Source organism: Rhinichthys klamathensis, unplaced genomic scaffold (assembly GCF_029890125.1).
Source record: "Rhinichthys klamathensis goyatoka isolate OS25496 unplaced genomic scaffold, OSU_Roscu_1.1 h1tg000318l_1, whole genome shotgun sequence".
In the NCBI taxonomy this organism is placed as follows: Eukaryota; Metazoa; Chordata; class Actinopteri; order Cypriniformes; family Leuciscidae; genus Rhinichthys; species Rhinichthys klamathensis.
The window spans coordinates 729,383-743,624 of record NW_026606834.1 but is presented as its reverse complement, the minus strand read 5'-3'; the positions used below and the strand labels follow the sequence as shown (position 1 = coordinate 743,624).

Sequence of the window (14,242 nt, the reverse complement as noted above, 5' to 3'; positions counted from 1 at the left end):
AAGGAAAACAATATTATTTTTCTAACCCTACTGGCATATTTTATGCATAAACTTACTTAACTTTGATAATTATTTTAGAAAATAAGACTTTATCTTCATTCAGTCATATTTCTTTTTAAGTAAATGTAAATAAATTAGTTAAAACTGTTTCAAAGTAAATCCTACACCATTTTTTTTTCAGTGTAGAGAGAAATGATTCACAGAATGCAGGAAAAAACATGCTAAATCAAAAAAAAAATTATAAATAAATTATTGTCAAGCATAATAATAATGAACTAAACTTCACATTTAATTAATTTGAGAAGCACAGCTTCATCCTTCACATGATAAAATGAATCTGGGCAATTCTAATGCTATTTTTGGTCAAAAGTGAACTTTTTGTTTTGTTTGTGATGTTAAAGGTCGAGACCCGCTGCTGTAATGTATGACGGTCGCCCGTTCACTGCACTTATGTCTTATAGTTTGGTGAACCTGAGACGTTGACTGTGTTTTATAGGGGCGCCGCTGTCATCTGAACTCACCCGCATCAGCATTGAGCTCAAGCGCTTCGCTTTCACTCACTTCAGCCCCCATGATGCCTCGCTGCATGTGGGAGAGCAGGAGAAAATACACGGAAACACAAAGAGGCAGATTCAGCTAGAAGCTGATAAGATCACGTGTGTGCCGTTTATCAGAGACGTTCACCTGAGATAACAAAGACACACTGCATCGTTATCAATATCAGCAGGAAACTGTTCACATATCATACGGGCTTATTAAAGATAGACGTAGGTCTGCTGTAACGTTGACACACCAGTGTTATTCTTCACTAAAATTGTATTGGATTTTTTTTAAAATAGGTTTAGTAATAGGAAAAAATAGTAACACTTTATTTTGATGGTCCACTATAGACATATATACAGTATATATATATATATATATATATAATATAGCTTAGGGCTGGGCGATATGGACCAAAAGTCATATCCCGATATATTTAGGTCGAATATCGATATACGATATATATCCCGATATTTTTTCCGCAAAGTGAGAGCAAATGTTCAGTCAAAGTCAAAGCCAAATATGACATCACAAGTAGCCTAGTTTTATTGAAACCGGCTATTTCAGTGAACAGGTGCAAAATCAAATGAATAAATAATAAACAGGTTTCTTCATCTGGTTCATAATTAAATGCTCAGCTGTTCAAATAACAATAAAATGTAAACATAAATACTGTATAACAACAGGAGTACCTTTTTTGAAATCAAAGCTCCACAAGGTGGCTGCGGGAAAATTAAGTTTGCAGTGAGCTTTGTTTCGGGGCTGGAGCTTTTTCGCAGTGTTTCCTCTAGGATTTTTTCCAGCTGTGGTGGCAGTGATATTGCCATGGGCCACGCCCCCTTGCCCCAGGTGTTTAAACCTCGCCATTCATATTATAAAGTATTATAATATGAAAGGCTCCAATTTAGAGCGGCAAAACGATTATGCACATCGCGTGCGCAAAATGATGCACTTGAAGCAACGCGAAGTCACAGCGTGCAGCGCTTCACATTTAAACATTTAAGCACAAAGCGAAGAGATATTTGATGCTTAGTATATTATATCTATGCAACAGTTTATTGAGCCTTTTCTTTAACAGTTTTAAATTTCAGTTACAGTGCGCATGAAGAACAATTCATAGCGCTCTCTACTCCAGTGCTGTAATCTAACAGACACCCGGGACAAAGGAATATGATTTAGAAAGCGCAGTAAACTCCAGCAAGATAAAGTCATTTTATGCAAACCATAGACATTTATCTACAAATAAAGTATAATAGTGGGAACATTGATCTTGAAGAGTGTCGTCGTGTTAGTCATAACCGAACGCGACGGGGTGTTTGAATGCTGAATGGAGAAAGACTGAGGAAAGATGAGTTACCATTAACTTTAACTTAACGACTTAAATATTATTTTTTACCTCACATTATGCAATCGAATGACTTTAGAAATCTTGGAATATAGTGCACGAAAACTTTATGGTGCTTTACAATATTTGTTATGCCTTTAGTGGGGCTTAACAATAACAAAATAGTGTGCACATTCTGCACAATATCGGACCTCACTGAGAAGCTGCAGCCGCGGCATGATGATGTTTGGTGTGGCGGACCACCACGGCAGAATGAATGTAGCGGAAACACCGTTTCGGGGTGTCGATGGCTTGCGGATGGGGCTTCTGCAGCGGGCAGTTTCACGCGCGGGGAGCAGTGCAGAGAGCTCCAGGTCAGCAGCTTGCTTGGAGCAAGGATCACAGCGCATATTTGAACTATATCGATATATGCGATATGGTCTAATTCCATATCGCATTTAAAAAAATATATCGATATATTTTTTATATCGATATATCGCCCAGCCCTAATATAGCTGTTTGTGAATGTAAAAGCTTTGCAAAGTTTCAAAGATCAAAGTACACAACAAACTAAGTTATTGTCTCCTGAATAACCAATTCTGACCGATCAGAGCAGAGTAGACCAATCACAACAGACTGGGTCATTAACCAATCAGAGCAGAGTAGACCATCAATCGCAACAGCCTGGGCCATCTGACCAATCAGAGTAGAGTAGACCAATCACAACAGACTGGGCCATCTGACCAATCAGAGCAGAGTAGACCAATCACAACAGACTGGGCCATCTGACCAATCAGAGCAGAGTAGACCAATCACAACAGACTGGGCCATCTGACCCATCAGAGCAGAGTAGACCAATCACACCAGACTGGGCAATCTGACCAATCAGAGTAGAGTAGACCAATCACAACAGACTGGGTCATTAACCAATCAGAGCAGAGTAGACCAATCACAACAGACTGGGTCATTAACCAATCAGAGCAGAGTAGATCAATCACAACAGACTGGGTCATCTGACCATTCCGAGCAGAGTAGACCAATCACAACAGACTGGGCCATCTGACCAATCAGAGCAGAGTAGACCAATCACAACAGACTGGGCCATCTGACCAATCAGAGCAGAGTAGACCACCAATCACAACAGACTGGGTCATCTGACCAATCCGAGCAGAGTAGACCAATCACAACAGACTGGGCCATCTGACCAATCAGAGCAGAGTCGACCAATCACAACAGACTGGGTCATAATAATACTAAAATTACACTCATTCTCACTGAGAATGAGGATTATTTTCAAGCAGAATAAACCGTTTTTATCAGGTTGCCAGAGCACTAGAGTCACTGGGGAATCAATCTGCAAATGGACGACTGGCTTTCCTAACTGTGGAATATTTGCTGTAACCGCACGAGGCACTTCCTCCGATGAGCAAAAAACAACCTGAACTAGTCCACGACAAACCCCTCGGCTCTGCGCTTCATCACAGGAATAAAGGAGAGGCAGAGAAGAAGACGACGTTATGTTTGCAGGAAACGGAGCGAGTGCCAAACGACTGTACTCCTGAAGCCCCGGCTCATTATCTGACAGAACACACACACACACACACCCAAGACACTTTCATCAGAATCCAGATACAGTGCTTTTCTCTCCACACGCCGGGCTGGAATGCACCTCGCTCCGAACACAAGCGCGCTCACGAACGCTGCCCGGACTTGCCTCTGTTTGAAAGTCGACCGCAGACTCGCCGCCCCGGGTTATTAATCTTATAACGACCACATAATCTAAGATAAATACACAGAGTATCATTATCCTTATCATTAACAGCCCTGAAATATCTGTTCCTAGGGGAAGGGTGAAGACGAGGATATTATTATGCCGAACGGCCCGTCCAAAACGACTCACTCGTTTAACAACCTCTAATATTCTAAGAACGTTTAGCTAATGTTCTTATTTATGAACTTCTCAGAACGTTTAAATCATGTTTTCTTGGTTATTCACACATTTGGGAACATTCTATTTTTCAAAAGTAACATTATGGGAACGTTACTTTTGAACGTTCTCTAAACATTCCGAAACAAGTAGTAACATTTAAAAAATGTTAGATGAACGTCCAACTACAACAAAAAGTTCCATGAATGATGTATAAATGTTTAACGTTTTGCGAAAACTTTCACAGACCAGTTCAGCGAACAAATGAAGCCTGTAAAATAATTTTGTTTAGCCTACATTCCCATTAACGCTATTTCTGAAAGTTCTTTGATCGATCTAAACATCCAGAACGCTTTTATGGTTATGCAAATGTAAAGCGAACATTCTATTTGATCATTTTGCAAACATCATAACGTTCCTTTTGAACATTCTCTGAACATTCCGAAACAAGTAGTAACATTTAAAAAATGTTAGACGAACGTCCAACTAAAACAAAAAGTTCCATTGATGTAAATGTTCAACGTTTACCAGCGAACACATTTTGCTTCCCATTAACGTTATTTCTGAAGGTCCTCAATCAAAACATCCAGAACTTCTTTTGTTTATGCAAATGTTAAGCAAACACTGCATTTGATAATTTTGCGAACATCACTGGACTGTTACTTTTGAATGTTCGCTTAACGTTCTGAAACATTTAAAAAATGAACGAACATTCTATGAACTTTTTAAAAGGAACATTCTACATAACTGGAAGAACGCATTACTTTGAGGGAACGTTTGGCGAGGAGGTTCCCTGTTCATGGTTCTCTGTGTTAAACTGAACTGACTGCACTTGTGTTTAATAACTGAAGATGAATGACGGTTTCTGTGAGGTCTGTGAGGCTGAACAGACACACAAAGAGCTTTAATGTCAACAGCGACTGTCATGGGAGTTTGCGAGGGAAAGCCCCATCTCTCAGAAGCAAAGCTCACAGGATTATCGTTCCTGATGTTTATATCAAAACGGAAGCGGCGGAAGGAATCCTCTCAGTTGATCTGTGTGTTGTGCCGCTCTCTCCATCCAACTCTTCACACACATCTTCAGATCAACACAAATCAAGAGGGTTATGCTCACAGATTTAGTCTCTCATCCTGACTAAAGGCAGGAATACACGACTTTACAAATCTAAACCGATTTTAAAACACTATAGCAGACAAATCACTCAGAACACAACAAAGTAACTCACGCTTTATTTCAAATGAAAACAATTGCCCAATTCTAGAAATGGAGTACGCTGATCTGCCATGCTGAAAACTCTCCTCATGTGTTTGCATTTAAAAGTTAATGACCAAACGTATCTTTATAAGTTGTTGCAGATTAAATGTAATTGTCATCAGGTAAGATACTGATTATTAACCACTCAAACCCTTTTATCTAACCCTCTACTTACCCGTCAATCTACACTTCTGCCATGTTTGTAGTTTTTTAACGCTTTTTATTCATGTTTGTAGTTCTAATTTAAATCCTCATCCAAAGCGCAATAGGTTGTGGGCAATACTAGCCATTACACTCTCGGAAATAAAGGTTCTTTATTGTTATTGATGGTTCCATGAAGAACCTCTTAACATCCACGGAACCATTAAAGTTCTTTATAGTTGAAAAAGGTTTTTAAATGATTAAAATGTTCTTTTAAGAACTGCCTTAAAAAAATTAAGTTTCTTTATTATCATTGATCCGTGAAGAACCTTTAACATCCGTAGAACCGTTCCATTGCACAAAAGCTTCTTTGGATTATACAAATTTTCTTCACACTAAGATAACAAGGTTATTTTAAGAACATTTCAGTGAAAAGTTCTCTGGGGAACCAAAAATGTTTCTTCTACACAATAAAGGTTTTTTATTGCCATCAATGGTTACATGAAGAACCTTTAACATCCATGGAACCACTAAACGTTCTTTAAAGTGGAAAAAAGTTCTTCAAAATATTGTTCACACTTAAAAAAAATATATATTCTTTTAAGAACTGCTCATTGAAAGTTTCTTTGGGAAACTAAAAATGGTTCTTCTAGGGCCCGTCCAAAACGCCTCACTCATTTTCTCTGTATGTTCTAAGAACGTTTCGCTAATGTTCGTATTAAGTTATAAAACCGTTTTTTCTGAATGTTCTCGGAACTTTCAAAATGTCCAGTTTTTTTAAAAATGTTATTGAGGTGTTAAGGGAACATTCCATTTTTCAAAAGTAACATTATGGGAACGTTACTTTTGCATGTTCTCTTCTCTGAACATTCCGAAACCAGTAACATTTAAAACATTTGAAAAATGTTCACTCGTTCACACACATCAGGCTCTGTGACACTGAACACACGCGGCGTGTAGTTCGTCTGCACTGTATCTGTTGTCGGATTAGGAAACCGCTTCTCAAACGGCACTAATCAGTGAGGAAATGAGAAACGGACTTCATTTGGTCTCGTTCCCAGTTTTCCATTTCCAATGGGAATTAAATGATCAAAGTGGAGTAAAGCAGGATTCTAGTCTTCCTGGCATCAGTCTTAGCTCAGAATTGTTGGCGTTGTTGTGGTTGTAGTAAAGTCGACCTTAACTCTGAGGACAAACATCACAGCCTTCGCTCTCTACAGTTATACAGACATCGTGTTTAACTCCGCAAACAATGATCCACTGATCCACTTCTTGTTTTCCATTACAAATATCGAATATTCTTAAATCAAGATACATTCACTGATAATTTACATTTGAGATATTACTCGTATATCTTGTTATATGGAAAAAATGCATCAAAATTTAGTGAGTTTAAGCTTAAAACAAGACAAAATAACTGGGAAAATGTAAACTTAATTCAAAAGGAAAACAAGATTATTTTTCTAACTCCACTAGCAACTCACTCATTATCAACATATTTAATCAAGACAAGGCTTAATATCCTATAGTCATTTTGCTTCTAAAGTGAATGCATCTTGATTTAATGATGTTAAGACAATAATACTGAATAAGAAAAAAAATTTTTTGAAGTGTAATATTTATTTACATCTAAGTAGCAGACAATTTACTTATCTGAACAAACTCACTGAAATCTCAGAAGGATCATGAATTCAAATAGTGTACACACACACACACACACACACACACACACACACACACACACACACACACACACACACACACACACACACACACACACACACACACGTGTTTACTCATGGGGACCTCATTTTAGGTCCCCACAGTGACACGAGTGCCCATGAGTCTGTGTGCATTCAGGTTTAAGTCCCCACCGGGATAGACAAACATGTAGGCTACACACACACACACATATACGGACGCACACACACACATACGGACGCACACACACACACACACACACATACGGACGCACACACACACACCCACACACACATAACCTGCCATGAATCTATCTTTGTCTTCCTGGTAAACGCTTAGCAACACCCTAGAAACCGAACCGCTTTTAAGCTTCAGTCTCCAAACCCGCCCAACAGAAGCTTCAGACATCAAGGCTGTTCTCGGGTCAGTGATCTCCTACGGCGGCGTCGGACTGCAGCTTCAGAAGCGGATGAGTCTGCTCGTCTGCCAGCGTCACTCCTTCAGATCATGCCTGCGGGTCACGGCGTCCAGGTGAAGAGTTGATCTGAACGTTAGCAGCTTCTACAGAGCGTCTGGAGGAACGAGTGTGTGTGATCCGACACGCAGACGAGGAGCTGATGCTCAGGTTTCATCCCAGACATGAAAGCTGGGAAAAACTATGATCTATATTTCAGATGTCAAGCACTCACAGTTATGCTATAGGAGACCAATCCAAACAAAACGACAAGAATGGCTACTGTACACTCCATCATCACCTGTTCAACTGAGGTCAAACATCACGGCTAAACGAAAATATATAACGGTAACACTTTACAGTAAGGCTCATTACATAACTACATTAGTTAAAATGAACTAATGATGAACTGCACTTCTAAAGCATTAGTTAATGTGTAAACTAACATAATGTTTAACATAATTTGTTACTGTATTTGTTAACGTTAGTTAATAAAAATAGTCATGTTACGTTACTTAAGAGCATTAACTAATGTTATTGTTAACAAATACAACTGTTGATTTTAATAATGGATTAGTAAGTGTTGAAATTAACATTAACAAAGATTAATGAATTCTGTATATGTGCAGTTCATTATGAGTTTATTTTAAGTAATGTAGTTTATTAATGTTAACTAATGAAACCTTATTGTGTTATCGAACTAACTAACGTTCCCATTGAGTTATGAAAATGGTATTTCTGAATGTTTTTGTAGATTTCTAGATTATGTACAAAATACAACTTGGAGTGAAATGTAAACTTGGTCAGATATTTAGACTGAAACATTGGATAAGTTTGCAGATTTTAACCAGTATGCAAATGTTCACACTCTTTCTCAGTGTTTATTTGTCTGAAAAAGTATGAAAAAGATGCGTTTTAGTTCAAGCTACAAAAACGAATTCCCATCAGCAGATCAGCAGAGTGCATTATGGGTATTGAAGTTTTTGATCAAAGGAAGGTGCCACAGTCCCGTATCTCTATGTTCTGCATGCACTGTATTAAAAAATAAGAAATTACGATCTGTCATTTAGAGCAAATCCAGAAAGGCTGATAATCGATGGTCGTGTTGAAACGTCCTGAAAACGCCTCGGTACGCCGGTTCTGCTCGAGTGGACTCGACAGGAGCACAAAGCCGGTGTTTTCTGCGCTGGTTCTGTGACTGTCTGTATCCGGGCTTTACTGGGAAACACAAACACTCCCAGCTTTTGATGATTTTAATTACAGCTTTTCTATGAAAGCAGAGCAAAGACAGAAGAGCAGCAGCTGAAGGTCTGTGTTGTCTTTTCATGCGACCGCAGCCTTTGATTCCTCACAACGCTCGACGACGTGACACACACACACACACACACACACACACACACACACACACACACACACACACACACACACACACACACACACACACACATCAATCATTCGTTTCTCTGCACTGCATGTGACTGCTCAAAGTTTGCTTATGCATAAACGTATATCCTCCCTCAGGCACTGGTGAGTGAGTGTGTGTGTGTGTGTGTGTGTGTGTGTGTGTGTGTGTGTGTGTGTGTGTGTGTGTGTGTGTGTGTGTGTGTGTGTGTTTTTCTATCACGGTGGGGACTTAAACCTGAATACACACAGACTCATGGGGACTCGTGTCACTGTGTGGACCTAAATTGAGATCCCCATGGGCAAACACGCTTATAAATCATACAGATTTTTTTTTTTTTTTTATGTCAAAATGCAGAACGTTTCCTGTGATGGGCAGGTTTAGGCGTCGGGTGTGTGTGTGTGAGATGGGTAGGTTTAGGGGTAGGGTTAGTAAGGGGATAAAATATACAGTTTGTACAGAATATAAACCATTACGTCTATGGAGAGTCCTCACAAAGATAGGAAAATCAGACGTGTGTGTGTGTGTGTGTGTGTGTGTGTGTGTGTGTGTGTGTGTGTGTGTGTGTGTGTGTGTGTGTGTTCTAAACCCATGAGCCAACTGTCCAGGTAAAATCTCTGTTAAAATCACTCACATGAGATCCACCAATAGCAAACCACAACCAGCCAATCGATATCGATTCCCACAGACACAATCAATTGTCTACATTTGTTCTTGTTCCAGAAGCGTTTGGCTCAGATATACGACACTATAGAGAAGAAAAGACCAGCTCAACTTCAACTTTAACCTGATTCAGTTTAGTCCCGCTGGTAGATGTTGTAACTACACACTCCGGCAGCACTAGTGTGTTTCTCTGTTTACAGCCAATCAGCTGTAGATGTTATTAAATGTACTATTTAGACATTATAAGCGTGATCGTTACAGACACTACTGCATATCAATTCATATATCAATGAGAGAATCATAAACCTCCACTACACATTTGTTTTCCATAATGATTCAGATAGATTGATGTGATCTGTGACCTTTGACCTTCTGCATTTAATGTTTCCTCAACTTCAGGCACTTTAATGCCATAAGGATTGTTTTAATTTAAAACTAAGATCACATTAAGATTGTCTTGGAAACTTTTTACCATGCCTTTAAAAAAAAAAAAAAAGTACTACTTTTTTTAGATTTCATTTTTTTTTACCCATGTCCCAATGAAATTAAAATTCATGCTGTAATGGTCAAATTATGCAAAATGTTTAAAATATTATTCTGCATTTAGGATACATAAATGATACAAAACGATGAAAATGACTACAAAAATAAATTCAAAAATTACCTGATGACTTTCAACAAATACGAATTTGTTTCAAAAGAAATTAATTTTTTGCTCATCATTATTATATTATGTTGCAAAATATTGTGGTAATAATAATCATCACACATTGCAAATTGAACAGATATGATAAACACCTATGACCTTTTTTATGATTTCTGGACTTGATCTACAGAGGTTTATTGAAATACAGGTTCTAGAAATTAATTCGTTTAGGCTATCAGAAGATATATTACAAGCATTTGAGCTCCAAAGTTGTTATTATACGAATATAAATTGCACGGTTTTATAAAGAAAACCAAGAGGGAGAGGAACAATTGATGCAATTGTAATAAAAAAAAACAATATAGAGCCATACAATACATAATCTGACATGATTCTGCCAGCCAGCTTACAAGAATATGTTCTAAGAACATTTTGCTTACATGTTTTCTGATCAAAATGATGTTTTTTTTTTTTTTTTTAAATAAAACGTTTTAAGAACACTTTTTTCTTGGTTATGCGAACATTCCATTTTAGAATGTTGTGAACATTATGGGGATGTTAGTTTAGAATGTTCTATGAACGTTCTGAAGCAAGTAACGTTTAAAAATGCTAGACGAACATCCAAATAAAAAGTTCCATTAACGATGTATAAATAATGTTTTTTTTGTGCTAACGTATTGAGACCATATAACTTTGAACGAACGTTTGTTAATAACACAATGTTGGTTCATAACTTTAACAATAACGCAGGGAAGTTCTGGCGTTCATGAATTATTCCATCAGCGCGCGCTCATCTGATGGTTGCCGTTATGATGATCAGCGCATTTTTGTGATACTATTGCATTTCCCCGTAAACAACATCATTCTCTTTCTCCTCTCGGGTGTATTTCCTCCTTCAGCAACAGTTCAAAGTCACATAGACATCAGAAGCGCGTGCATGCAAGTGCATGTCTCCTGATCCACATGCAGGAGTTTCCCTCACACACACACACACACACACACATCTCATCTCCGCACGGGACAGTCGAACCAGTCCCTGAGCGAGTGCTTCACACACCCGTTTAAAACATGATCACACACACCGGGATGCATATGAAAGACCAACAGTGAACATCCAGTACGATCATTTTACACACAACACATGCATATTCCACTCAGAGCACATGCATAATAAACACACACCGCCAGATCCACCAAAGTCGAGCAGATAAACACACACTAATGCTGTAAACATGTTCGCATGAGCAGAAGTCTCTAACGGTCCGCGCGCATCTCACGGACACAGGAATTTCCCTCGCGCATTCCTGAAGCGCGCGCCTTACCTGCAGGAAGACCGGGATCCTCTTCAGAGCTTCAGCACAACACACACACACACTCTTCTTCAGGACGATGTGCTCTGGGACACTCTCAGGACAGGTCTGAGGCAGAGATCTGGACTGAGATCAGATCATTACAGTGAACCAGATCACTCGAGCGCGTGCATGTGAACACCCGTCTCCTCTTAAAGCGCTTCAGACTCGTTTCTCTCGGTGTGTGTGTGTGTGTGTGTGTGTGTGGCTCCACCTCGAGTGAGGGTTCAAGATGCTCTCCGCCCAGAATGAACCTGAGACAGGTAGAGGCTGAAGCTCGAGCTCAGTGCTGCCCTCCTGCGGCTGAACACAGCATTACACTGACCAACACACTGCGCCTAATGTGGGATTTATGCATTTTATTGCATGTAAAATTCCCCTGCATTTCCAACATAAACCAATTAATGTGGTGCATATTGTCAGGCATACATAAACGAAACACGTAAAATATCTGTAATAGAACAAATAAAAGTAATGTGTTTTGAATACAAAATAACCAGAATTAACTAATTATTTACTAATAACTAATATTAACTAAATTAATATCGCTCGTTCCTCTTTTAACCATGTTCATACTTTTTAACTGAATGAAATTAATTGTGAATACATTCATTTTGAAAATATTATTATTTACAAAAAAATTAAATAGATACAAAAAACTTAATAAATGATGCCAAGATTTCTGAATGCTGAAATCTGACCCGTTTCATTTATGCAAATTTTTTTTTTACAATATGACAAATATGTAATTCAAACACATAAATCTTAAATGTAGGCCCATTAGTATATATATATATGTGTGTGTGTGTGTGTGTGTGTGTGTGTGTATTATATTACCATAGCCTATATATATATACATATATTAGTGCTGTCAAATCGATTAACCACAATTAATAGCATCTGACATAAAAGTTTGGGTTTATATGTCTGTATATATATATATATATATATACATATGGGCCTACTGTCAATGTGTGTCTATTTATGTATATATATATATATATATATATATATATATATATATACATAAATAGACACACATTGACAGTAGGCCCATATGTACACACATATATTAAACAAACTTTTTTGTTAGATACGATTGAGGTTCATTGATCTGACAGCACTAATATATAGGCTACTGTGTGTGTGTGTGTGTGTGTGTGTGTGTGTGTGTATATATATATATATATATATATATATATATATTAGAAAGGGAAGATCAAAGTGAGATCAAACTGCAAACTCTTTTCTGTTTCTCTGATTAGAACACATAAAAGAACTGTGTAATTATTTTGATATTGATGTGCAAGAGATGTCCTGTATGATGTTCTACCAACTATTCCATCCAGGAATTTGTTTACAGAGCCATAGATGGCAGGATAATTTATTGACTTGTTTATTCATTGATAGGAGATTGTGAAACAGGTGTGAGAGGAACATGTACTTTCCCCGGCTGAGAGGAAGTGACCTTTCCTTCTGTCGATTCTTTCCCCTTCATTCATGTGCATAAAAAAGCCACTTTGAAATTTACTTTGCTGTCTGCAATTATCCACTCTGGATTAAATGAAGAATGAAAAAACAATATCCACCACAATTATTACTTTTTATTACACGGCTCTGTGGAATGCTCGATTCTGATTGGTCAATCGCGCCGGTACAGCAGAAACACAGGCTCATCCGGGTCACTGAAGACATCAGCGCGACACACTCGCTAGGAACGCTTTTTCTTCATGGAAGTTTTGCGTTTGGTGAGCTAATAATATATTAAAACTCAGTCGGATCAATATTTTGTGTAGTTATTTAATTATGCCATCCAGTATCGTGAACTCGCTCTCTCTTGTTTCACAAACGCAGCGGCGGCCATTTTGTGACTATTGTTTTGTACACTGTTGGATTATAAGATACAAACAGGTGCAATTTTAAATCAGTTTAATTTGAAATCAATATCTCTTATCTCCATAATTATTTATGTATTGAAATGCTGTGTTATGACTGTATCTCTTAAATGTCCATCTAGTTTGATCTCGAGGCTGAAACTGCTCTCTCCGCGAAGCTTTGCGTTTAAAGACCTAATCAAATATTTAGTCTCAGATCAATATTTCATGTGTAATTATTTACTTATGTGGCGAGTAGGCGTGTAATAACCGGGATAATGTACATCCGCTTCGAGTCGGGTCCTGATCACCCTGTCGGGTTTATTCTGAGATAACAACCGGCTGGATGTATATTATCCCTTACTTAACCAAATGAGAGTTAATGTTTAGCAGATCATCTTCATATCTGTATCAGAATCTTCTTCGGTTACTGTATTTGTAATTGGTGCATCATGACACAGTTAAAGATGAACATCATGAAACCGATGATGTGGTAATGTCTCGGTGCCTGTCACTCGGTAACAGCAGGGGTGCGAAGAATGGTTGCCATGGAAACCGCAGCATCAGCATCAGCTCCTTCTACAGGCTGAAGGACGAGGCTTGACCCAGTGAACGGAGACGCGCTTTACGAGTCTGAAATGATGGCTGAATACTCTATGTGAAGACATGAAACAGACCCACTTGAAATAATGTACAGGGTACCCGCGGGTCTTAAAAGCCTTGAAAAAGTCTTGAATTTGATCATCTCAAATTAAGGCCTTAAAAGCCTTGAATTTAGTATACAAAGTCTTGGATTTCGTTACAAAGGTCTTATATATTTTTTGCCTTTGCTAGGATTAAGTTCATACCGTAACAAAATTAACTGTTACTAATGTAGGCTAATTCAAAATGTATGCAGCGTTGAGTGCACCTCGCACTCCACGTCATAGCAGAAAAAACGATCGCGTGCGCACCGTTACTATGCTT

The 14,242-nt window shown here is 38.3% G+C and overlaps 1 protein-coding gene across 1 annotated transcript in view; it reads right to left on the bottom strand.

Annotated features, from left to right (window-relative positions):
* The window catches only part of edar (ectodysplasin A receptor), a 69,220-nt gene extending 57,599 nt beyond the window's left edge, over window positions 1-11,621 (bottom strand). The window contains exon 1 of the mRNA XM_056271370.1: window positions 11,376-11,621. The gene's annotated coding sequence lies outside the window, so the exon portion shown is untranslated. The remainder of the gene's footprint in view (window positions 1-11,375) is intronic.
* Window positions 11,622-14,242: the final 2,621 nt, after the last annotated feature.